This window comes from Myxine glutinosa, chromosome 9 (assembly GCF_964187855.1).
Source record: "Myxine glutinosa chromosome 9, kmMyxGlut1.1, whole genome shotgun sequence".
Lineage (NCBI taxonomy): Eukaryota > Metazoa > Chordata > Myxini > Myxiniformes > Myxinidae > Myxine > Myxine glutinosa.
Window position 1 is genome coordinate 68,785,217 of NC_136269.1, and position 27,373 is coordinate 68,812,589.

The window sequence follows — 27,373 nt, forward strand, 5'->3', positions numbered from 1 at the left end:
CACCATGGTGGACCGCACCACCCGGTGGCCGGAGGCCGTGCCCTTGGCATCGATGACGGCGGCGGACGTCGCGCAGGCTTTCATCGCCACCTGGGTCGCCCGGTTCGGCGCCCCCTCAGACATCTCGTCCGACCGCGGCCCCCAGTTCACCTCGGAGCTCTGGGGGGCAGTCGCGCAGGGGCTCGGGGTCCGGCTGCACCGAACCACGGCCTACCACCCCCAGGCTAACGGCCTGTGTGAGCGATTTCACCGCTCATTGAAGGCCGCGCTCCGGGCCACCCTCCACGACGGCGGCTGGGTCGACAGGCTCCCCTGGGTCCTGCTGGGCCTCCGGACAGCGCCCAAGGAGGACCTGCGCGCATCCGCGGCGGAGTTGGTCTTCGGGCAACCGCTGCAGGTGCCAGGCGAGTTCCTCCCCGACTCCACGGCACCATGGTCCGCGGCACAGCAGCGCTCCGCTCTGCAGGAGACCGCCCAGAGGTTCGCCCCGGTGCCAACGGCACGCCACGGGCACCCACCAACGCACGTCGCCCCGGAGCTTCGCACGGCGGAGTACGTCTTCGTCCGCCACGATGCCCACCGGACACCACTGCGGCCACCGTACGACGGGCCTTTCCGTGTGCTGGAGACCGGGGTGAAGCACTTCACCCTGGACATCGGCGGTACTCCTGACCGCGTTTCTGTGGACCGCCTCAAGCCGGCCCACCTCGACGTGGACCATCCACCGCCAGTGGCCTGACCCCCGCGTCGGGGCCGCCCCCCTGCGGGCGGACACCCGGCACCGCCCAGCCCCGCCGCCATGCCACCCCCCTGTCCTGCACCCATCCCAGGGGCAGCCGGAGGCATCCCAGATGGCATCCCTGCATCCCAGACGCCGCCAGTCGCCAGGGGGCTCTTCGGCCGGGTCATCCGTTTGCCCCGCAAACTGGCCCTTCAGGTGCGCGGGGATTCTGGGGGGGCGCGTGTGGCGGACACGAAAGCACTGACGTGGTGACATCACCCCGCACACCGAGTGGGGGTGGGCCACGCCCGGGAGAGAGGCGTGGCCTCACGATATACACGGGGCGCGCAGCCCTGAAAGTTCAGTGTTACAGTGAGCTCTTGAATAAAGACTCTTACAAATTAACGCGTTGTCCGCTTCCTCCTTGTTTACAAACAGCGCGCGTAACACCGCGCTTTAATATTATATTGAAGGAGCTGGGGCTCCCACGTCGATCGGAAGAATGGACGCGACAAAAAGCTGGAAATCATCCGAGTTGCTTTAATCAAACCAAACACTCAGGCACTCTGAAAAGCCCGTTTATCGGGCAGCAATATATATACATATTATCCCGGAGCGTTTGCCCAGGAAAGGTGAGAGGGGGCGTGGCCCAGCGTCCTGGCTGCGGCCTGGCAAGTTGAGGGCGAGCCTACCCGGGCATGCCCGGGCATGCCCGGGCGTCCCTACCGAGGCCTGGCAAGTTGAGCGCGGGCCTGCCCGGGCGTCCTGGACGAGCCCGGCATGGTGATCGCTCCGCGTCCTTGATAGGTGCAAGGCGATTGTGAAAACCCAGCGGTAGCCGCTACACACGTCCCCCCAGAATCGACTTGCACTGGCAGGGTCAATTTGAGGGGGGTCCTGATGACCCGGCCGAAGCGACCCCTGGCGGGTCGTGGGAGGGGGTCCGGTGTGGTGGTGGGCGGTCGAGTGGGGGGCACCGTGGACGGGGGGCGGCCTCGCCACGGCGGAAGGGCCACCCGTGGTGGGTGGTCGACGTCCACGTGCGCCGGCTTGAGGCGGTCCACCGCAATCCGGTCCGACCTGCCGCCGATGTCGATGACGAACGACTTGTCGTCCCGTCGCAGCACCCGGAAGGGCCCGTCGTACGGCGGCCGGAGTGGCCCCCGATGTGCGTCGTGACGCACAAAAACATACTCCGCTGTGCGAAGTGCTGGGGGGACGTAGGACTGGGGGTCACCGTGGTGGGATGTTGGCACGGGGGCAAACCGTCGGGTGGCCTCCTGGAGGTCCGAGCGCTGGTGAGCTGCGGACCAGGGACTGGTAGCGTCGGGCACGAATTCGCCCGGGACGCGTAGCGCCTGGCTATAGACCAGCTCGGCGGTGGATGCCTGGAGGTCCTCCTTGGGGGCCGTGCGGAGGCCCAAAAGGACCCACGGCAGCCGGTCGGCCCAACCGCCGTCTTGAAGGCTGGCCATGAGCGCGGCCTTCATGGAGCGGTGGAATCGCTCGCACAACCCGTTTGCTTGGGGGTGGTAGGCCGTAGTACGGTGGAGCTTGACCCCCAGGTTGCGGGCGACCGCGCCCCACAGCTCGGAGGTGAACTGTGGTCCGCGGTCTGACGAGATGTCCGCCGGTGCGCCGAAGCGGGCGACCCAGGTGGCGATGAAAGCCTGCGCCACGTCGGCGGTGGTGGTGGAGACGAGGGGAACGGCCTCCGGCCACCTGGTGGTCCTGTCTACCATGGTGAGCAGGTGTGTGAACCCCCGTGACGGGGGGAGGGGGCCCACCAGATCCACGTTGACGTGGTCGAAACGTCGTTCGGGCATGGTGAAAGGTGCCAGCGGGGCCTGGGTGTGTCGGTGGACCTTGGCCCGTTGGCAGGCCGTGCAGGTGCTGGTCCAATCGCGGACGTCCCGACGAAGGCCGTGCCAGACGAATCGCGCCGACACCAGCTTCTGGGAAGCTTTCCGGCCCGGGTGGGAAAGGCCGTGGAGGGAGGCGAAGATGTGGCGTTGCCAGGTGATGGGCACGATGGGGCGAGGCTGGCCTTGGGAGACGTCGCAGAGCAGGACAGTGTCCGCGAAGGGGATGTCGGCCAGGCGGAGGCCCGTGTCTGCCGCCCGGAGGGCTTGCACCGTGGTGTCGGTGGTTTGGTCCGCCGCCATAAGCGCAAAGTCCAAGCCCAGGTGGACCGCGTTCGCCCTGGCCCGGGAAAGACAGTCGGCCACGGCGTTGTTTTTGCCGGCGATGTGCCGGATGTCCGTGGTAAACTCCGACACGGCGGAGAGGTGGCGCTGTTGGCGGGCCGACCACGGCTCCATGACCTTGGCCATGGCGTAAACCAACGGCTTGTGGTCGACGAACGCCGTGAAAGGTCGGCCCTCCAGGAGGTGGCGGAAATGGCGGACGGCCAGGTGTAGACCGAGGAGCTCCCGGTCAAACGTGCTGTATTTGAGCTCGTTCGGCCGGAGCTGCCGGCTGAAAAAAGCGAGTGGCTGCCAAACCCCGTTCACCCATTGCTCATGTACGGCGCCCTCCGCATAGTCGGAGGCATCCGTGGTGAGGGCGATGGGAGCGTTGAGCACCGGGTGAGCGAGCAGTGTTGCGTCGGCGAGGGCCCGCTTTGAGCTTTGGAAGGCCGCATCCATTGCTGCGGCCCAGGCGATGTCGTGCTTGGCCGGCTTGCCCCGGAGGGCTTCGTAGAGGGGCCGCATGAGTTGAGCAGCGCGGGGCACGAAACGGTGATAAAAATTCACCATTCCCAGGAATTCCTGCAGGGCCTTTATGGTGCGGGGACGCGGGAACGTGGTGATGGCCTCGACCTTGGTTGGCAGCGGCACGGCCCCGTTCTTGGTGATGTGGTGGCCCAAAAAATCAACGGCCGTCGTGCCGAAGTGGCATTTGGCCGGGTTGACGATGAGGCCGTGCTCGCTGAGGCGCCCGAACAGTGTTCGGAGGTGGAGGAGGTGCTCGGCCCGGGACGTGCTGGCGACGAGGATGTCGTCCAGGTAAACGAAAAGGAACGGCAGGTCACGCAGCACGCCGTCCATCAAGCGCTGGAACGCCTGAGCCGCGTTCTTGAGACCAAACGGCATCCGCAAGAATTCGAATAAGCCGAACGGCGTGATGACTGCCGTTTTAGGGACGTCGGCCACCCTGACAGGTACCTGGTGATATCCCCGTATGAGATCAATTTTCGAAAAAATGACCCGTCCCGCCAGACGGGCGGAGAAGTCTTGGATATGCGGGATCGGGTACCTGTCGGGGGTGGTAGCGTCATTGAGACGGCGGTAGTCGCCACACGGGCGCCATCCACCCCCCGGCTTTGGCACGATGTGCAGTGGCGAGGCCCACGCGCTATCGGAGCGCCGCACGATGCCGTGGTGCTCCAACGCGTCGAAATCGGCCTTCGCCACGGCGAGCTTGGCTGGGTCGAGGCGGCGGGCCCTGGTGTAGACCGGCGGGCCCGTGGTTGGTATGTGGTGCTCGATCCCATGCCGTACTGCGACGGCCGAAAACGTCGGCCGCGTGAGGGCCGGGAACTCCATGAGCAGGCGAGCAAACTCGTTCGCCGCCGGGACGGCGCATGCCAGCTCGGTCGGCGCGGAGCTGCTCAATGTGCATACCAGGGAGCTGAAGGTTTCGGCGTTGATTAAACGACGCCGTTGGACGTCCACCAGCAGTCCGTGTGCGCAGAGGAAGTCGGCGCCTAGCAGAGCCATGGGCACGTTTGCGGTTACAAACGTCCAAGCAAAGCGTTGGCCGCCGAAGCAGAGGGTGACGTTGCGCGGGCCGAAGGTGCGGATGGTCGATCCGTTGGCCGCAACCAAGGAGGGGCCGCAAACCACGGACTGCCTGTCCTGGTCAGAGGCGGGTATGACGCTCAGTTGGGCGCCGGTGTGGCACAGGAAGCGCCGTCCGGACGCTTTATCCGTGATGAACAGTAAGTTGCCCGTGTGGCCGGCGCTCATGGCTGGTAATGAACGCTGGCCCGGCCGTTTCCCAGCCTGCCGAAGGTGCACGGGGGTCGGCATGTCCGGGCCTTCTGTCCGAACCTGGCATGATAGTAACACCACGCTTGGTCAGGTGGAGGCCCCGGTCGTCGTGCTGGAGGTGGTCGGCTCGGTGTAGCGGCCGCCAATTGCGTCGGCAGTTCGGTCGTCGACCGTGCCGGGTGCTCGGGTGCCATGGGTGTTGCGTCGGACGGCGGTGGGTCCCATGTCGCCGCTGCGATGCGCTGACCTGCGGCGGAGATCTTGTCGGCTTCTCTGGCAAGGGCCCGGGGATCTGTGATCGTCGTGCTTGCCAGGGCGAGGCGTACTGGGTTAGGCAGCTAACGGAGGAACAGCTCCCGGAACAGGAATGCCGGAGAGTGCTCGCCGAGCAGTGAAAGCATGTAGTCTATTCGCTCGAAAGGGCGCGTGTCGCCGAGCTCGGGCAGGTCGAGCAGGTGCCGTGCGCGTTCCGCCGATGGGAGGGCGAAAGCGTCGAGGAGAAGCTTCTTAATCGCGCCGTATTTGTCAGCGGCTGGCGGGCTCTCGAGGAGGCTCAGGGCGCGGGCCGCGGTGGCCAAACCGAGCGCTGCTACCACATGGTGGAAGCGGGTGTCGTCGGCCGTGATGCCTCGCAGGGCGAACAGGGAATCCGCCTGTGCGAACCAAACCGCCGCGTGAGCCTCCCAGAAGGTAGGCAGTTTAAGGGCGACTGCCGTGTCCATGTCGGTAGGTCACCAATGAAGGAGCTGGGGCTCCCACGTCGATCGGAAGAATGGACGTGACAAAAACTGGAATTCATCCGAGTTGCTTTAATCAAACCAAACACTCAGGCACTCTGAAAAGCCCGTTTATCGGGCAGCAATATATATACATATTATCCCGGAGCGTTTGCCCAGGAAAGGCGAGAGGGGGCGTGGCCCAGCGTCCTGGCTGCGGCCTGGCAAGTTGAGGGCAAGCCTGCCCGGGCATGCCCGGGCATGCCCGGGCGTCCCGACCGAGGCCTGGCAAGTTGAGCGCGGGCCTGCCCGGGCGTCCTGGACGAGCCCGGCATGGTGATCGCTCCGCGTCCTTGATAGGTGCAAGGCGATTGTGAAAACCCAGCGGTAGCCGCTACAATATCACCTTTATCTATCAATATTGTTGAAATGAAGATCAAATAGCTGTATGTTGAAATATGTTGAAAAGGTCAAAACTTTACTTGGGGTGTACTTACTTTTTCACGTGACTGTAAGAGCTAACATTGATCACAAAACGACAACTGACACATAAAACATAACACATATGATAAAGGGAGCAGGAGACAAGATGGAGAGGAGGGAAATCGAGAGATCTGTGGAAAGGAGAGGGCTTGGGAGGAGGAGGAATGGGACGTGGGGGGGGGGGGGGGGGGGAGAGGTTAAAAAAAAAACACATGGACACTGCTACGACTTCCAGGAAAGAAGTCGGTATTTCAAAAAAGTGGCTCTGGGGTGAATTAACGGGGGTAGAAAAGATCAAGGTTTTGGATGGGGGAAGAAAAGAGAGCTTGTGCACCGGCAAAACCAACAGCAACCATTAGCAATAACGACAAAAAGCGAACAATCCAGCCATCTGATCAAGTGTACAATTGGGAAAAGAAAAGGCCTGCAACCAATCACAGCAGGTGGCATGTCGACCACTCTGACAAACGCAGCTTTGAGTGCACATCAATGGTATCTACCCTGGGTAATGGTTCGTGACCATGATTCAGCTAACTCATCTTTACAAGAGATGACATTGAAGTATCAGAAGACACAGTTGGCTACCTGTCAGCAATCCATGCTTCAACAACACAAATGTCAACAGTGCAGGAAATTTTTATGTCAATCTATCATTTCATTTTATGGTTTATTTCAAACATTCAACACTTGAATGAAGTTAACATAAGAATAAGAACAAGATGTATCTGCCAATAAAGTATATAGTAGCATAACACAACATCCATTACATCCATAAATTGCATCCATTTTTACAAACATTGGCCCAAGATAAAAACCACCAAACATTTTACATCGACTCGGGCAGAACTCGATCGGTTCCATTAAAATCCCAACAAAATAAGGAATTGCGCTATTCTTATTCCACAGAAGATCTGGGAGATTTTGAGTGGATTTCTAAGAACATCATGCGTTTCATCATATCTACAATTGGGCAACAACTGTCTGAACTCGTTTTTTTACCATTTGTTCAGGAAACTTCTGGCACATTTCCAGTCTACGTTGCTTCAGAGTTTGTACCCTACAGACAGGCTGGGCCTGATCACAATGTGGATAAGATGGACCCAAGATTATTCTTTGGGCTCTTTTCTAAATTCTCTCCAACTCGTTTATCTGAGATTCAGTCAGGCTAACATTCCAGACTAGTTCAGCATACTCTAGCAGAGATCTCACATCACCTTTATACTTGATCACCAAATATTCACAAGACAGATTGAACTTTTTAAACGGTTTCATGACATGAACGGTTCATCATTTGCTCGAGACAATTATTACCTCCGCCACCGAAGGTGGAGGGAGGTTATGTTTTCACCCCTGTTTGTCCGTTTGTGAACGAAATATCTCAAAACGTTGTGGACGGATTAGGGCAAAATTTGGCAGAGATGTAGCGTATGTGACAAGGACGAAATGATTCGATGTTGGTGAAGATCCGGATTCGAATCCGGCTAGCATAATTTTTAAGTGATTCTTCACCATTGGGAGACAGGGCCAAAAACGATACATAGCAGGTTATCTCAATACGTTGTGGACGTATTTGGACGAAACTTGGTGGACCGGTTGGGTGTCTGACAAGGACAAATAGATTCGATTTTGGTGAAGATCTGAATATGGATTCCGATATGAGAATTATTTAATTTTTAAAGTGATTCTTCACCATTGGGAGATAGGGCCAAAAACAACATATAGCAGAATATCTCAAAAAGTTATTGATGGAATTGGACGAAACTTGGTGGACAGGTTGTGTGTGTGACAAGGAAAAATCCATTCAATTTCGGTGAAGATCCGGTCCGGATCCAGCTCGTATAATTTTTAAAGTGATTCTTCACCATTGCGTGATATGGCCAAAAACGAGGGATAGATCAGGGAATGAAAGACTGGACCTACTATGGTGATTCCTGTGATTGATTTGGATTAAATGTGATTCTGTATTGTGATTTTCTGGGCTACTCTGCGACACACAACGTAAACTGTTCACCTGGCAGAGGTATGCTCTCTACTGAGTGCCGTTCTAGTTCTGAATGTGTAAGTTCCACTTCAAATCCATTGAAAAAGTAACTCCTAGGATTTTAAGATGTTGAACTTCCGCAAGTGGTACTTCTTGTAAAGTCAACAGTGGCATTTTTTCCCCATAAAACAAACTTGCATATGGGAACATTTTTTCCTACATCCAATCTCATATGTTATTATTGTTTGACCAATTTTGAAACTTATCGAGGACATAATGTATATCCATTACTGATTGCCTGCCCCTTGTGTTTTCAACTATTGACAAATCATCGACCTACTTAAGAACCGAACATCAGCTCTCTTTCTTTCTTTCTTTCTCTTTTTTTTTCTCTCCTCTCTCCTCTCTCATCTCCCCTCTAAGTTCCCCGGACCATTTCCGTTGCGTTTTACTCTTTCGTTTTTATTTCTAACTTGCTGATCGTGTTTGTCATCAATTTTTCGGTCCCAAACCATATACTGCTGTGTTGAATCATTTCATTCATTTCCTGAGTTAAGTCGGACCTATTTGTGACAGTCGAGTGTGCTTCCCCCCCTCCAGTTTTTCTTTTTGCCTCATTTTCGCTCCTTTTATTCCAGTTATTGTTACTTCTGATCCCTCAGCTCAATCCATTTCCACCCTTCCCTGAAAATTATCAAACAAAATATCTCCCCTTCATTCAGAAAAAACACTTGGTAAAAACCCAACAACCAACAACAACATCAGAAATAAAAATTCAAACTCCAATCTCAGTGCCATTTTCCTATCCCTTTTTCACAATATCCCCAAACTGAATAAAACATTTCTGTTCCTTAAAACCTCTTCACAACAAAAAGAAAAACCCACCTTAAAATGCCTTACTTTTCTTTTTACTCCATCAGGAACAACACGTTCATTCTTCTTCTTCTTCATCAAAATCTTTTTCTCTTTGACAAGGCTTATTTCCAAAAACCTCCTCATACCTAAACGCTTACTTCATCCAGCCTTCTCTTTCACTTACAGCCGAATTTTCCTCCATGCCTTCAACCACAAATACTCCCCCATCACTCCACCCATGAAGTCTGTCACAGGTTATCCAGTTTGGCAATCCTGAGGCATCATCAATTTTGCAGAGGCACACGACATAAAATTCCCCTTCACGTCATGGTGTCAAACCCCTCAACGTCCATACCCTTCTCCCCATTTGCTCCCCACTCATCCTGACCCTCTCAACTTTCACCTGGTCCTGCGCCCCCTCCCAGCTTCAACACTACCCATCCCGGCTTCATCTTTCATCAGCACTTCTGCAAAGGACTTGTCTCCTGTATCTACCACCCATGATATTAACTCAGTCTGGGAATTCTTCCATGGAAATCTGCTTTCTCTTATGCACAGATTCATCCCATCTCTTCTTCAGTTATCTTACTGATCGCTCTTCGTACTCTGAATCCTGTGATGAGGCAGTTGCTTTAAAATAACGTGCATTCTCCTCCTGGAAGGCACATCCAACCGAAGATCATTCCACAAACCCTGCAACAAGTGTGTCTACTCTCAGGAGAGCCAGAAAACAGCATCTGTCAAATCTCAAGAATGAGCTTTCAAACTTGTCTCCCTCCTCGAAAACCTGGTGGCACTTCACCTTGTCAAGTCTATCTCTGGAGTAAGCTCCCGTTCCTTCCCTTCCCTCACTTCAAATGGCACCACAGCTGACTCCAATTGTGAGAACGCCGAATGCTTCAATTCTGTGTTGGCTTCAAAATATTGTGTTCTTAACCCCTCTCTCTGAACCCACCCTTCCCAGGTGTACCTAACTGCTCCTGTATTCTGTCTTTACACCTGTGAAAGTGGAGGTTATTTCAACCCTCGATTTTGGCTTTGCAACTGGACCGGACAGCACCAGCTCACGTGTCCTAAAAACCTGCTCTGCAGCTCTTGCCCTTCCTCACTCTGACCTATTCACCCTGTCATTTATCCGAGGACATCTTCCATCCACTGGAAAATCATCCAACATCAGTGCATTACATAAAAAGACATAGAAACTGATCCCCTTTTACTACAGCCCGATTAGCTAACTTTCAATCATCAGCATGGTTATGGAATCCATCAACACAGTTGACATAAATCATTCCTTTTTTCCAACAGCCTCATATCAGATCATCAATTTGGATTCAGACCAAGTCACTCTACCTTGGACATGCTGCTTCTACTTTCCCAACAATGGATGGAGGCCCTCAATGTCAGTCATGAGATCAGAGCTGTCTCTCTGGACATATCTTGAGCTTTTGATACAGTCTGGCATCCTGCCTTACTCTCCAAACTCTCTGCCTATGGCATCCAAGGTCAACTCCACTGTTGTATTACAGTGGAGTTGGATTACATCCATGGTCAACTTCCCCTTCTGGTTCTGCCGGTGAGGTAGTTTCTTCCAAGCTCTCCATGTCATCAAAGTTAAGTATTTTTCCCGTTTGTATTTTTGTCAAAACTGTGCTGTTTATTTTACTGTGTATGTGTCTACTGTGTGTTTATAGTAAGATCTCGGTTGTAAATCGTGTGAACCTGTGTGTAATTGTCGATTTGTTCGTGCCGCGTTTTCGGGCCTGGTCCCTTGAGGCTTCCCTGTCTCATCAGCGGTCGTTTGTTGTCTATTTACTTTCGTTCTCTCACTGCATTGCTTTTTTGTCTGTCTTTCTTTTCACCCCATACTTTCCTCGATCATCTTACCCTTTGTTTAAAGTCTTCAAAAAACAACTAAAAAACAAAAAAAATCTTAATAATAATTTCCTTCTCTACTCGTGGCTTCCCCTCCCCCGACCGCATGTTTCGCCCCACCAGTTTTCTCTCCTTCCTTCATATCTCAATCCTCTCCAGCCATCATATCCTTCATATCTCTCTGCCCTCTAGTTTTCAGGTTTTCTTTTTTAAACATTTAAACTTTCCCCTGCAGTGTTTTATTCTGTTGTATATTATAACACACTTTTCTTCTTCTTCTTTAAGAGGTTGGCTTCGATTTGCTCATCAAATCACTCCATTTCAAATCAAAATTCAATCTCTTATAGTTCTTCCTTTCTACATTCCCAAAATCACCTGCATTCCACCCCTCCTTCAACGTTTTCAAACTGATCTCTGACTTGAAAATCACAAGAAACCCATTTTGCAATAAATGTTCGTTTTCCATTAATCGTCCAACACTTTCTAAAATCCCAATTCACCCCTCCCCTCCTAAACTCCCCCTCACACCTCCCCTCCTAAACTCTCCCCTCACACCTCTCCTCCCAAAATACCCCCTTGCCCCGCCCCTGCTAAATTACCCCCTCACCCCTCCCCTTCAAAACTCCCCCCTTCCCTTCAAATCTCCCCCCTCCCCTTCAGATCTCCCTACCCTACATTTTTCTCCAATTCTCCCCTCTCACCCCTCCTCCTCAAAGCTGCCTCCTCCCTGCTTCCTCTCCCTTCCAACTCATACCTCCATCTCCTCCAACCGTCTTCCTCGCTCTGCTCCCCCCCCCCCCCCTCAAACAACACTTCATTGTCCCTCATCCAATCACCATAAAACCTTTTGTCCTCCTCATCCTTCACTGTCTCCTAGCTCTTCTGAAATATCCGAAACACTATCAACAGCTCTCCCTACCTCCTCCTCCTCTTCCTCATCTTACCCCCCCCCCCCCCTCTTCTGTCTGTATCCGATGCTCCCCCTTCCTCTTCCTTAATGGTATGGACCTCAAACATCCGGGGCCTTCGCTCAAACCTGACTGATCTCTCCATACAGGTTGCTTCTGACAAACCAGACTTAATCTGCTTAACAGAAACTTTCCTCCTTCAAGATGTCTCTGATTCCTTAGTTTCTCTCCCTGGTTACTCCCTCCTCCGGTATGATAGACCTGAGCCTCGTCCTGGAGGTGGGGTTGCTATCTTTATAAAAAAACTCTTTTCCTCACTCTCCCTGCACTGCCCTCTCTCCACCACACTCTCCCTGCACTGCCCTCCCTACCACACCTCCAGGAGTACCTCTGGCTATGGCTCCCGCTGCCCTCCCTACCACTCGGCTCCCACCTTTTGTTCATATGTGTTCTGTACCATCCTCCAAACAGTGATGACTCCATTTACATGTCGCTGTCTGACAACATGGACCAACTTCTATCAACTCATCCAAACTCTCTCTTCCTCACATGTGGCGACTTTAACTGTCATCATGCCAGCTGGCTGGGTGTGGGTTCCTCTCTCACCAGCCATGTTACCTCAGCAAAGGACTTCTGTGACTCATTGGGACTGACACCATCAGTCAATTTCCCGACCTGGATCTCAGTCAATGGAGTATCTTCTCTTCTGGATTTGGTTATGACAAACTTCCCTGAAAATGTCTGCCGCTCTTCTTCTGCTCCAATCGGTTCTTCTGGTCATTTGCTTGTGAAAGTGGACATCTCTCTGGTCATTCTCAGAGAGCCTCTTCAGCGTCGACGAGTCTGGCATTTCACTCAGGTCGACTGGCACTGTCTTCAAGCAGCCATCAATCATCTGGACTGGTCTCCCATCTCCACTGCCTCTGACACAAACCCTTCCTGGGAATTCTTCCAAAGTAAACTGCTCTCTTTCATGCACAGATTTATCCCATCTTGTCTTCAGTTGTCACACCATTCCTCCCGTCCATGGTACACTGAAGCTTGTGGTGAAACAGTTGCCCTGAAACAACTTGCCTTCACCTCATGGAAGGCAAATCCAAATGAAGGCAATCTCATTTCCTTTCACAAACTCGGAACAAGTGCTCTCCCTCAGGAGAGCCAGGAAACACTCTCTCTCTACTCTCAAGACTGAACTCTCAAACCTGTCTCCCTCCTCCAAATCCTGGTGGCGTCTGGTCAAATTTGTTTCTGGTGTTTATTCCTCCTCCATCCCCTCCCTTGACATATCATGTGCCTTCGATACGGTCTGGCACCCAGCTCTGCTCACCAAACTCTCCTCCTATGGTATCCATGGAAATCTCCACGCATGGCTTGCGGACTTCCTCTCTGGTCGTAGTCAACGTGTGGCCCTGAATGGATTTCTCTCATCTCCCCTTCCTGTTCAGGCTGGAGTTCCCCAAGGCAGTGTTCTGGGCCCTGTGCTTTTTCTGGTCTTCATCAATGATCTCTCCAACTCTCTGGAAAATCCTCTCTATCTCATTGCTGATGACTCCATCTCTGCCACTCCATACCTCAGCCGTCAGATCGGCAGGCAGCAGCCTCCTCACTCTCTGCAGAATGGACAAAATCACAGACTGTCAAACAAGTGGAACATGTCTTTCAATCTTCACAAATCTCACACTCACTTTGTTTCTCCGAAAAGACCATTTGGACAACCCTCGCATCTACTTTCTCAACAATCCTCTCCAAGAAGTCACTTAAGCTTTTGGGTCTCACTATCTACCATGATCTTTCCTGGGAAACCCACATTTCAAAGCTGGCCTTCATAGCCAGTCGCCGACTGGGCATCCTCCGTCGTGCGACGTCCTTCCTGAGCTCCTCACCGCATTCAAGGCTTTCATCCGCAGCTCGTTGGAATACTGCTCTCCTCTCTTGGCTGGTACTCCTGCCTCACACCTAGCTCGGCTTCACGCTGTTGAAACCAAAGCTTTCATAAAACATTGGAATCTCCCGCAATGAAGCTAACTCCGAGGGCCTTTCACTTGTCAACAGCAGGCAGGTTGGTGGGCTTTCTGTCTTCCACGAACTCCTCTCCGGCCTTGCTCCCCAAGCTCTGTCTGTGCTCTGTCCCCCAAAAATTCCTGCAGGTCGCACAAGATCTGCCAGCAGCCCTCTTATGGTTAAACTGCCAAAATCTAGGCTCTCTGCTCACCTTCATTCTTTCATGCCTCTTTTCTCCTGCCTCTGGAACAAACTCCCACACTGTCTTCAACCCCACTCCACCCTCCAGGTCCCACTCCATTCCCACTCCATTCCCACTCCAATCCCACTCCATCCAAAACCTTCATCTTTTCTACCCCCGTTAATTCATCCCAGATCCACTTTTTTGAAATACCGATTTCTTTACTGGAAGTCCTAGCAGTGTCCATGTGTTTTGTACCTCCCCTGCACCCGCCCCCCTCCCCTTCCTATGCCACACCCCTCAAGCTCTCCATCCCCTCTCCCCCCCTAGATCTCCCAATGTCCCTGTTCTCTACTGTTATACTTGTGTGCTTCCCTCTCTCTACCCATCTTGTCTCCCGCTTCCTTTATTATATGTTTTATATGCCTGTTTATGTTTTTTTTGTCCTCAATGTTCGCTGTTACACGAGCCTCGATCTTGTAAAAAAAAAAGAAAAAAAAAAAGACTTTCCTCCACCCTCGTAATGCTTCAGTCACATTTGGCTCGGCGACCGTAGTGTTACATATTTATGTGAATTACTATTCCGGGCTTTGCTTATCAATGTGTAGTCGATTAAAGGTTGTTGTGATTAAAGGGTCAGGAGCCCTTCTGAGAAAAAGGAGACCGGAAACGGAGGAAGAAAAGACACGAGGTCCTGGAGACGTGACGATTCTTCTTCTTCCTCGCCAAGCTCGGACGCGAGCGGGATCGATTGAGCAACGTAAGAGAATCGGCGTTTCAAAGCCCGTCTGGCGAGAGGAGTTACCGGGACGTGTAACTACCCTTTGACACGTCAAGTCACTGTGGGTTCGTGCACGGAACCAAGCAGCTGGCACAGTTCGCCTCGCCGTCTACAAGGCCGCGTACGGGTCGCACCTGGGGCCGCGCGCGCTGGGCAAGCCGCGTGTTGCTTTGCCTGCTTTACATTACCCGCTTTGCTTGGCCAGGAGGTGCGCGCTGCAGCCGTTGTTCCCGGTACGGGACGTGCCCGGTGAAAGCACGTCAGGAAGGGTCCGTTCAACCGCCCACGTGCGGAGATCGAACTACAGGAGTACGGAGACATTGGGAGAGACATTGACCACGGAGGGAGTCGGGAGTGGGGCTCACGTGAGGAATGTATAAGATGGCCATCTTAGAGTTAATGTAGATGAGTTTACATCTTTGCACTATTGATTGCTGATTGTTGATGGTTGATTGCTCGGGGAATATATCATTGATTATTCCGGATCCTTGGTGTGGGGTTTTTTCTTGGTTGGAATTCATATTGATTGCGTTACGAAAGCGCATACATAATAAATCTTTCTGGCGGAGTTCCTCTCACGGTCCGGGGGTCACCGAGACCAGGTAGTCACCGGGAGGACCACGTAACAGAATTGGGGGCTCGTCCAAATTACGATTTGCGGATTCGCAATTGGGTCTACGTCCGGGATGTAAAATTGTATAAAATAATAAAATAATATTTTTATTAATTAAAATTTATTAATTAAGTATTAATTGGTAAATTTTTGGGGAAATTGGGGTAAAGTCTTGGGTGAAGGTTAACAGGTGTTAACGATAGTCACCATGGCGTTTGTGGCACAGAACTTTGCGGTAACACCGAGTGAGGCACAGTTCCGAGCGTTACTAAAGTCGGACCTCTTGAAATTGGCCAAACATTTTAACTTGGAGGTCCAAACTAATGTGAGGAAGGCAGAGTTGCAGACCACGGTGATACAATCTATGGTGGGATTAGGAACATGGGACGAGTTAGCCTGGCAGTGGCTACCCGAAGAACCAGAAGACGTTGAGCTCCGGAAACTGGAGTTGCAATTACGGAGCCAGGAACGGATCAAAGAAGAAGAAAGGAAAGCAGAAAAGGAAAGAGCAGAAGAAGAAAGGAAAGCAGAAAAGGAAAGAGCAGAAGAAGAAAGGAAAGCAGAAAAGGAAAGAGCAGAAGAAGAAAGGAAAGCAGAAAAGGAAAGAGCAGAAGAAGAAAGGAAAGCAGAAGAGAGGAGAGAAGAGAAACAAGCAGAGGAAAGGAGAGTGGTACGAGAACTCCAGGAAGGGTTAGCAGAAGAAGAAAGGAAAGCAGAAAAGGAAAGAGCAGAAGAAGAAAGGAAAGCAGAAGAGAGGAGAGAAGAGAAACAAGCAGAGGAAAGGAGAGTGGAACGAGAACTCCAGGAAAGGTTAGAAGGGAGAAAAGCAGAGGAGAGGAGAGCTGCAAGGGACCTCGAAGCAGAGGAGAGAAAAGCGGAAAGGGAATTCAAGGAACGTGACATGGAGCTTCAGCAAGAAATTAAATTCAAGGAGCTGGAGTTAATGAGAGAACGGGGAGAGGTACCACCCTTGCTGACAGGGTCGACACCTCGCCAGAACACCTGGGATGTGGGCAGACATGTGAGGCTGGTTCCACCCTTCAGTGAAAAGGAAGTCGCTAAATTTTTTCCACACTTTGAGAAAGTGGCTCGACAGTTAAACTGGCCGGAGGAGGCCTGGACCATACTAGTGCAAAGTGTGCTTGTGGGAAAAGCTCAAGAGATTTATTCGGCGCTACCAATGGACCAATGTGCAGATTATGAGGTATTGAAGAAGCACATCCTCAAAGCCTATGAGTTGGTTCCGGAAGCTTACCGGCAAAAATTCAGGAATGCCAGGAAGAGGGAGAGTGAGACCCATGTGGAGTTTGCCAGAGTGAAAGAAAACATGTTTGATCGGTGGTGTGAGTCAAAAGGAGTTGGGAAAGACTTCGAAACATTGCGTGACTTGATCCTGGTGGAGGAATTTCAACAGTGTGTCCACGAGGACATCAAAGTGTACCTGCAGGAAAAGAAAGTACCGAAGTTGTGGGACGCAGCCACCATGGCAGATGATTATGCCTTAACACACCGGATAGGGGTCCACGAACCTAACTCCTCGCCTAGATCTCCGCAGGGTAGGTGGGGAACAGCAGGTGCGGAGAACGACAATACATGGCGGCGGCCTCGAGAGGATTATGGGGACAACGCGGATACCCCACCTGTTCGAATTCAGAGGGCGGCGGGCCCAAGACAAACGTATTTTTCAGGGGGCCCGAGGCAGACCACGAGTTTTTCCTCCGGGCCTACTTGCGCTTTTTGCAAGAAAGCTGGACACTTGATGTCCAGTTGTTACCTCATGAAAAGGGAAGACCCAGAGCGGAGTCTGACTAGTAATAATAATAATAATAATTCATTTATTTTGTATAGCGCTTTTCCAGAAGCCCAAAGGCGCTTTGACAGAGTGGAAAACATAATGCATAACAATACATGAAAACAACAATTGCAAAAAGACAAGAATCAAGAAAACAAACAGCAGCGATATACGGCATATATATAAGACAAGAATCAAAAAGACAAGACAAGAATCAATAGGGAAATATTTAAAGCAAAAGGAGGGAGAAGGAGAAGAGATAGTCAGGGGTTAAATGCTGTGGGTTGAATGTTGAATGCAGCGTTGAACAGGTGGGTCTTTAGTGATGTTTTGAATGTGGTGAGTGAGGAGGAGTCTCTGATGGTGTGAGGTAGTGAGTTCCAGAGGGTGGGAGCAGCGATGGAGAAGGCCCTGTCCCCCCAGGATCTGAATTTGGTCCGGATGGAGGGGGTCAGGAGGTTGGTACCAGCAGAGCGGAGGTTGCGGGTGGGAGTGTGTCTGGAGAGGAGGTCAGCCAGGTAGGATGGGGCCAGGTTATGGAGGGCTTTGTATGTCAAGAGGAGGATTTTGTACTGGATTCTCTGGGGGATGGGGAGCCAGTGAAGCTTGTAAAGGACGGGGGTGATGTGGTCACGGGTCCGGGAATGAGTGAGTAGACGGGATTTGACGGGACACTAGTACAACTCCGAATGCGATGGCAAACGTAAGAAATCGCCCACAGAAGAGTTACCAACCATTTATTTATGAGGGGTTGGTCTCACTCAAGGGAGACTTGACTAACCCAAGACCGGTTAGGGTTTTGAGGGACACAGGAGCCCATCAATCCTTAATGCTTGAAGGCATTTTGCCATTGTCAAAGAGTACCGCAACTGGTGATAGTGTTCGGTTACAAGGGATCGGTGGCTGTGTTAGTGCCCCACTTCATGTCATCCATTTGGAATCCGATTTGGTGTCAGGACCGGTCACCGTCGGTTTACAAGCCACGCTTCCTGTAGAGGGAGTATCTGTGATTATCGGGAATGATTTGGCCGGGGGGCAAATTTATGGTAACCCGAGGGTTGGTAAAGAGCACAGCAGGGAAAATAACACCCCACCAGCTCGGGATGGCGACAAAAGTTCCAAGTTATTTGTAGGGGGACTGAACTTCAACACAGAGGAAGAAGTTCTGACCTCTGTCTTCAACAGATATGGGCCGCTGGTGGAAGTGCGGGTGGTAAAAGACAGGGAAACGCAACGGTCAAGAGGGTTCGGCTTTGTCACGTTTGCAAGCACAAGAGACGCCAGGGAGGCAGAGAAGAATTGGAATGGTAAGGATTTGGAGGGTCGGACCATAACAGTAGGGAAGGCCTTTCGTAGGCGTCGAGAGGTCTACAGAAGAGGACAACTTGGCAGTAGTTTTGGGGTTGGCAGCAGCCGATATTACTATGGAGGCTCCCAGAGTTACGGCATCTCCCGAAAGAATGAATGTCAGAGCACTGGCCGAGAAAGAGACCGCCAGTCAGGTAACGGCTGGGACAAGGGGTCCCACCGTAACGGTTAGGAGTCTGGAGAAGTTGAAGCACTATATACGGGGGAGCCACCGAGCCGGGGCTCCTACACGGACTAACCGTGAACGCCACGTTCTTAAAGGCGTCCAGGTAGTGAACTTTCCTGCACGGACTAACCGTGAACTCCACGTTCTTAAAGCCGTCCATGTAATGAACCTTCCTCCCCGGACTAACCGTGAACTCCACATTCCTTAAGGCGTCCATGCAGGGATTATTCCGCTGGGCCTCCCGAAAAAGTGCTATAGAGAGGTTTAAATTTGGGGGCTTTGGTCACCACCTCTTAACCGTCATTCAAGAGAAACTAGAAGTGGTTGACGCTTGGTCCAGAGGGAATTAATCTCGGGGATCGTGTGAAATTTTGTTGCTTTATTTTTAAGTGATGACTGTGCCCGGGGGGAACTGATGAGTTGGGGGGGGGGGGGGTGAGTTATCTGGTTTGTTTATCCAAGTTGGCCGGCAAAGAAAGTTTTCGCTGGGTTCAAACTTTCTTTCTTGAAGGGGGGGAGTGTTACATATTTATGTGAATTACTATTCCGGGCTTTGCTTATCAATGTGTAGTCGATTAAAGGTTGTTGTGATTAAAGGGTCAGGAGCCCTTCTGAGAAAAAGGAGACCGGAAACGGAGGAAGAAAAGACACGAGGTCCTGGAGACGCGACGATTCTTCTTCTTCCTCGCCAAGCTCGGACGCGAGTGGGATCGATTGAGCAACGTAAGAGAATCGGCGTTTCAAAGCCCGTCTGGCGAGAGGAGTTACCGGGACGTGTAACTACCCTTTGACACGTCATGTCACTGTGGGTTCGTGCACGGAACCAAGCAGCTGGCACAGTTCGCCTCGCCGTCTACAAGGCCGCGTACGGGTCGCACCTGGGGCCGCGCACGCTGGGCAAGCCGCGTGTTGCTTTGCCTGCTTTACATTACCCGCTTTGCTTGGCCAGGAGGTGCGCGCTGCAGCCGTTGTTCCCGGTACGGGACGTGCCCGGTGAAAGCACGTCAGGAAGGGTCCGTTCAACCGCCCACGTGCGGAGATCGAACTACAGGAGTACCGAGACATTGGGAGAGACATTGACCACGGAGGGAGTCGGGAGTGGGGCTCACGTGAGGAATGTATAATATGGCCATCTTAGAGTTAATGTAGATGAGTTTACATCTTTGCACTATTGATTGCTGATTGTTGATGGTTGATTGCTCGGGGAATATATCATTGATTATTCCGGATCCTTGGTGTGGGGTTTTTTCTTGGTTGGAATTCATATTGATTGCGTTACGAAAGCGCATACATAATAAATCTTTCTGGCGGAGTTCCTCTCATGGTCCGGGGGTCACCGAGACCAGGTAGTCACCGGGAGGACCACGTAACAGTAGGGTCTAAAAAATCTACGGCCACTAGCAATTATAGGGCGGCCGCAGTATTTCCACGGTCACACAATGTAGCAGTCACATATGTTTTTATTTTTCGGGTAGCCGCACGGGGTATTTAGAAATTGTGGAGACCGAAAACGTGGGGGTGCCGTACGGTCTTTGATTTGATGTCGCACGGTGACCTTAGGGCGTCCCTGCGGCGGCCATAGAATTTTCAAGGCAGACGCAAGGTAGCCTCAAGGTGCCCGCAAGGCGACCGCAGGGGGGCCCTAAGGCGAACGTGCGGCCAGACGGACGGTAACGAGTGGGTATATATACCAGTTCTTTTTCATATGTATAACTGCACTTACAGTTGTCATGGCTATGGCTTGTCGAATTGCTACGGCCACCCTAGAAATGAAAAAAGTTATAACTCCGCGCTATAATTCCACGGCGACCCCTACGGCCTGTAAAAGATAGCCATACGCCCTAGGGCCACCCTGAGGCCACCTCAGAAACTCTGCGGCCGCCGCACGTTTCTGTCAATTTAGGGGGGGTACGGCCGCCGTATCTTAGCCGTAGAGCAAATGTGACTGAGGAGTAACCAATGTGTGGCTCTCAACAGAACCCTTTATTCTCCTCTCCCGCTTCACCATTGAGTGATAGAGCTCAAACCAATAGATAACACAATATCTCAAAAAGTTATGGACGGACTTGGACTAAACTTGGTGGATGAGGTGAGTGTGTGACAAGGAAGAATTGATTAGACTTTGGTGAAGGTCCGAATACGGATTCGGATACGAGATGAAAAAAATTTTTGAAGTGATTCTTCACCATTGGGAAATGAGGCCAAAGTGATATACTGTATAGTATGAAATCTCAAAAAGTTGTGGACGAGTTATGACAAAACTTGGTGGATGAGTTGGTTAGGTGACAAGAACAAGCTGATCAGATTTTGGTTCAGGTCCGAATCCAGACCTGGCCCATCAGTGGGATACAAAATGTAAACTAATCATAAGAATAATAAAATAAGAGCCATTACTTTCATTCTGACCCTCATACAAATGCGAGGCATGGCCAAGTTATTGGTATATATTTGGAGTTGGCTCAGAACGAAAACACAGCTCGATCTGGAAGTGACAGTTTTTTGTATACTGAATCGAGGCTCGTGAAAGAGCTAACATTTATTTCACAAACAAATCAACCAGACAAACAAAATATACAAAAAGAGGGAGCGGAAGACAAGATGGGGAGAGAAGGGGAAGCACACAACCACAACATTTGAGAGCAGGGAGAAGTGTGATAGTATGTGATGTTATTATATGAAAGAAGCACAAAAATAAATTTGATGTTGGCCTGTTAATTAAATCAATGAGCAGATCACAACTTCAGGAACTGCAACTGAAGCCACAGCTCAGGTAAAAGTTATAAAGTAAAAGGGCACACGGGTCTGTTTGCAAGGAATCAAAATGGCTACCACACCGCTGAAAGAGTGCTGCCATTCCTGTCATTAGCCACCTGTATGTAAGACACTAACATTTACATATATGACCATCTCGGTGGTTGCCATTACTGCAGGACTAGGCCAAAACCCAAAAGAAGCAACAATTAGATCCAAGTTGCTACTGAGACTATAGCTGATGTTTGTCCACCATTTGTTGTAATTTCATTCACCCATTGAGTTTCCAGGGTGAAACCAAACACTTCCTCCCAAAAACAATATCCTCACAGTTTGGTTTTATTTTAACCAATCATGGAAAGGTCTCAGCAGACATGTAGCATTCCATTTGTGGATTTCTAACAAAACCAATTTGGTTATCGTCATCCATTAGAGAAGATCACATCAGATTTTTGAGGTCATTCAGATCCATGATAGTGTGGTGTCACTTGTTGACAAGGGAGGTCAATTTTGGCCCAGGCCTGCCTCGGACCATTAAATAATATAGCAAGGTGCACACATTGGCCTATCCTTTATGAAGATAAGAAAGGGTATCAGACATATCTGTTGTGGGGGGGGGAAAAAGTCAACGAGCTGTGGCCTTAAAGGCCTCCGAATCTATCATGGTTTTGAATTAAATCTTACTTGAAACATCTTCAGAATATCATGATCGTGGGCTAACAGGCCAGCGCATCATAGCCTCGTGTCAGTAAGGACACCAAGGCTGGTGTTGGCTTACCAGTTAAGGTGGCTGGCTTAAGATCTTAGGATCTTGGGTTTGAGCCACTGTCGTGCCGTTAAATAACATCAGGTGGGTTGACTGAGCCTGTCATCCTTCTGAGGTTGGCAAAATGAGTACCAGATGAATGGTAAGAGGGGGCACTGCATCAGCGGCACAGCTGCGCTCCCAGCAATGATGTACCCAGCAGCCCCAGGCTGCATATGAAATAATAATAATGATAATGATACCTCCAATAGACCAAATTTATAATGAAATCACAGTAAAATATACATTTACTAGATGATTCTGCATTTGTTAACCATTCATTGATTTGTCTTTTTTCTCTCTTTACAAGATCGAGGCTCATGGCAGAGCGAGGTGACAGAGGGTATAAACTGACAGTGGACAATAGTTGGAGAGACAGACAGAGACAGAGACAGAGACAGAGACAGAGACGAGAGAGAGATAGAGATAGAGATAGAGATAGAGATAGAGATAGAGATAGAGATAGAGATAGAGATAGAGATAGAGATATATAGAGAGAGAGACTTTTGACTTTTGTGTCCTTTTATTATAAAAGTATAAAACCAAAGTATTCCAACTCCACTTCACATACAAATCACAACCTCATTTCCTCATTTGCACAAAACACCCCCCATGCCCCATAACTCTTCAAACACAAGAAGGTTCCCCATGTTTACATGATAAGCATGTTCGAGCTTTATACGTGCTGACACCATCCCGATGAAACAAAAAAGTGCATTTTCATTTTTTCCACTACCTAATCTGGCTTTTCTGGTTTTATAAATTGCAAGCTTAGCAATTCCAAGCAAAAAATTCAAAAGAAAAATCACAGAGTTTTTCCTAGTATTACATGCAAGTCCATAAACAAAGATTGTAACAGAAAAAACAATTTTGAATTTACAAAAGATTCGGCTCAGATACAGAAACAGAGATGACAATCTCTTGCACTCAATAAACGCATGATACAAATGTTCAACATTACCACAAAAAGGACATAAATTAGACACAGCAGGGTTAAACTTCTGAACTAACACCTGTGTGGCCAGGGCGTGATGGACCAGTCTCCAATTTAGGTCTCCTGTACGTCCAACAGTAGGACTCCTGTACATTTCATCCCAATTTGGAGTGAGAAATGCTCCTGCAGGTAAAGACTCTTTCCACTTGTTCCTTAAGGGTGCTGCACAGCCCGGTAAGCACACCTCTAGACAAATTCTATACATTGCCCTTTTTCCCATGATGTGGAACACACTGGATTCTTCGCTGTGAGAGGAAAACACACCATGTTGTTCCTGGGCAGTGACTGAGAGTTCAGGGAAGGTTAAACGAAAGTCTACTTCTTCATTTACCCCATTCCACCCAATGTTTAAATCTAAAAAAGTCTGGGATACAATCTTTATGACCCTGCTCACTATTCTAATTGAACGCAAGCCAATTTTTCCAGAAACAGTGCTGGCAGACAACCATCGCTTTAAGGATAGCTCCATAAGATCTCACACTTTATTAATCCCATTGTTCGTAAAATGTTCCATAAAAGCTCGGCTGGTAGATACTTCAGCGAATAGTGAGTTTTGGAACAATGGCTCATGCACAAACCTCCTGGGATCATAAGAGATCTCCAACCGCTGCACTCCTAGAGCTTGCCAGGCGTTCAGGAGAGACCAATGAAATGCAGGGAGCCGAGCTCTGTCGACCTGTTTCAAGTCCATAAGGAAAAGTTCCCGGTCATAGTCCATTCCACCTACTTGCCTGAGCAACGTATTCGTGAGAGGACGCCAGGGCACAACCTCGCTGTACAGCAGACGTTTAATTGTCATTAGCCGAAAAGCCATTATTCGACTAGGGATGTGCACCAGGTTTTGACCACCTGAATTACGTGGTCTACACAGCACATCTGGCTTAAGCCAGTGGTGGCCTCCCCAGAAGAAGTCAACTAGACCCCTCTGAATGTTGGTGATCAGAGCTTGAGGAGGCTGGAGTGCTATGATCTTATGCCATACGATTGGAAGCACCAGGTTGTTTATTATCGTTACCCGTGCCTTAAGTGACAAGATATGGAGCATCCCTTTCCACTTTGATAGTTTCTGCTTAATGTTATCTAAGAAACCATCCCAGTTTTTCTTCATATAGCTTGCAGTTCCCAAATGGATGCCTAAGTATTTAAACCCATCCGTTTTCCATAACATTCCTCCTGGAAGAGTTGGGGGAACCATATGTGAAGCCTGTGACCCCGATAGGGTATCTGGGTACAGAGAAAGAGCTACACTTTTGTTCCAATTTACTCTTGCTGATGAAGCAAGTTCAAATTTGGCAAAACACCGGGATAGCTCAAAAACATCTTCCTGGTTTATAACCACAACACACAGGTCATCTGCATATGCTGATGTAACAATTTTGGAATTGTTTGACAAGGACAAACCAGATAAAGTGGTACGAAGGAGAGCCAGTAAGGGTTCGATGGACAGTGTGTACAACATGCCTGACAGTGGACAGCCCTGACGGATGCCACGCTGAAAGGGGAAAGGACGACACAGACTATTATTTACTTTTAGCAGGCATGATACATTGTTGTATAAAAGTTTTATGCAAGAAATGAATTTTTCTCCAAATCCTGCTTTCGTAAGAACTGCAAACAGAAAAGAGTGATCCACACTGTCAAAAGCTTTCTCCTGGTCAAGGAGTAATAACCCAAAAGCATGCGACGCAGTTTGACCGATAGTAATCAAGTCTCGAACCAAGAAAATACTGTCATACATGGATCGTTCAGGTATGCAATACGTTTGGTCATTCCCAACTAAGAACGAGATGACCTTTTTAAGACGCATTGCAAGCATTTTTGACACAATCTTGTAATCAGTATTTAACAATGACACAGGCCGCCAGTTTGTAATCTGCTGCAAATCCCCTTTCTTGGGAAGAAGACATAAGACAGCTCTTCTGCAGCTCAAGGGCAATTCCCCCTGATTTAGGCTCTCGTGAAAAATCTCAATTAAAGCAGGACCCAGAACATTCCAAAAAACTTTGTAAAATTCAGCAGGAAGTCCGTCAATTCCGGGGGCCTTGCCGTCTTCGAGTTGTTTCACTGCTGTTGTGAGCTCCTCCAGAGAAATGTCACATTCCAGTTGGAGTTGCTGCTCTTCAGAAAGAGATGGGAGAAGTTCAATTATCTCATTTGCCATCGTTTTATCCACCGTTCTTGGAGTAAACAAGTTTGAGTAAAACTCTTGCAGTGAATGTTTAATGTCACTTTGGCGAGTCAGAACACCGTCGGGAGAGCGTAGACTCTGAATCTGCCGAGAAGTGTTGGCAGCCTTCTGCATTTTGAAGAAATCTTTGTTTGGAGTCTCGAGGTGTATTATGCTCATCCGCAGGTGAATCATTGCTCCCGCCGCACGCTCTTTGACCAGTTCGGCCAGCAGGGTCTTTTTTTCTATCAGCTGCTGATATTGGTCACTTCCCAAAGATGTTCCAGCTTCTTGTTCATATTGAAGTACATCTGCTTTTAGAGCACTTATCAACCCAGACGTATTACTAGTATAGTGGCATACGAGCAATATTGTTGGCAGAAAATCCGAATTTGTGACTTGGTACAGTCCCACCACTGTCGCATATTGACATAGGAACACTTTTTCTTTTCTAATCCTTCCCATACCAGTCTGAAGGCATTTTTAAAATGTTCATCTTGTAACAATTTCACATTGAAATTCCAGTGTGCACTCTTACAGCAATGACCAGGTAACATACAATCCATTGCAATCATATGGTGATCAGAAAAGCCAGATGGCGTTATACATGTTCTCTTAACCAGATTCACCATTCCTTGGTTCACGTACAATCTGTCCAGTCGACCCATGGTTAACTGGTTTTTTGCACAGCACACCCATGTATATTGACGGGTGTTTGGATTTTGTAATCGCCATACATCTCTAAGTTTGTATTTTTTCACAAGTTGTGCCAAGGACTTTGCACTGGGTGGATGTGGCTCAGGGGTGTTCCTGTCCAGTCGAGGGTTGAGTGTGCAATTATAGTCTCCCCCCATACAAATTAAACAAGTCAAATCAACAGTGCTTAAACAATCCGCTAATTTTGGAAGAAATAGAGCCCTTTCAGCGCTGTCACTGGGGCAATACACATTAATAATGCTAACCTTTTGATTGCTGCTAATAAAATCCACCACCATCAAGAAACCCTTACAAATCTCTCTATAGTGAATCTCGGATGGTTGAAGGCGAGGATGCAAGATTATTGCCACCCCCGCTTTAGCTTCTTCAACCGCACTGGAGAAAACATGGCACCCTTTAAACATTCTGCGCCACTCGACTTCACAAGATTCGTTAATGTGTGTCTCTTGTAACATGAAAATATCAATCTTTTCTTTCTCAAATAGTTGTAACACCTCCAGACGCCGCATACAGCTGCGGCCTCCGTTTATGTTGAGAGACGTTACCTTCATTTATTCTTTATTAATTTTCCTCCTCTTGGAGTTCTTTTCCTGCCTTAGTGGCACACTTTCTCAACCGCTGAAATTGAGGTTCTGATATCCCAACTTGCAGGGGTTCACGAATCATGTTTCTAGTAATTTTTAGAAAAGCATGTAGGTTTGGGAAATAATCCTGAATTCTGACATTCCTTTTCCTGAAGGATTCATCGAGGAATTTTTTAATTTCATCTTCTGTAACTACAGTGTCCCCATCCCCATCCTCTTGGGCACAAAACCCACTACCTGACGAGGTAGAGTAGGGTTCATCAAAATCAAACGCATCATCTTTGTCATTCTCTTCCTGATGCAAACTTATTTCTGAGGCACAAATCTCCCCAGGATCAGAAACATGGATATCGTTTTCATTCATGTTTAGCTGCTCATCGTCATATGCAGCTTCCTTCTTATCATCCCTTTTATTTTGTTCGAAACGTGTAGGCTTACAGGTTTCCTCTGAGGGGCTGTCCAACTTATCTGTTTTATCATTACACCTGGCCATCCCTGCGCCCACCTCTGTGACCATTACATTAATGTCATGTAAGACATCAGGGTTATCAATATCCCCACTTGTGTCCTCCTGAGATGCGCGAGGATTCTCGATGTCTATATCACACTCAGAACCCTCAAACAGTTCGGCAAGTGGTGCAAACGAATTGCTTAGATTTAAACCCGGTGCCGGTTCAGTTTGCAATCCCACACAGGTATTCTCTACACAAGCTCCATCCTGCAAGCTCGGCGACACGTTTGACACAACAAGTACCTTACTTTGCACTGTGCTTGCATCCTTCACGACGGGACATGAACGTTTATGTCCTTTTTTACGAACCACTGTTACGAACCCTTCCATATTGTCATCCGTACAGTCCTGTACAGTAGGAGAGGGATCAACCACGTTTGTCACACCAGCAGGTAGGGAGGAGTGGTCTAC

General features: G+C 49.7%; 1 protein-coding gene across 7 annotated transcripts in view; it reads right to left on the minus strand.

Annotated features, from left to right (window-relative positions):
- Nucleotides 1-27,373, minus strand: part of LOC137435342 (serine/threonine-protein kinase PAK 1) — a 107,076-nt gene that overhangs the window by 65,966 nt on the left and 13,737 nt on the right. For 2 of the 7 annotated variants that reach the window (XM_078784429.1, XM_068129040.2), the window contains exon 1: nt 8,782-8,939. The exons of the other annotated variants lie outside the window; for them this stretch is intronic. The gene's annotated coding sequence lies outside the window, so the exon portion shown is untranslated. Of the gene's footprint in view, nt 1-8,781; nt 8,940-27,373 lie in introns of those variants that run through there. 7 annotated transcript variants of the gene reach the window in all.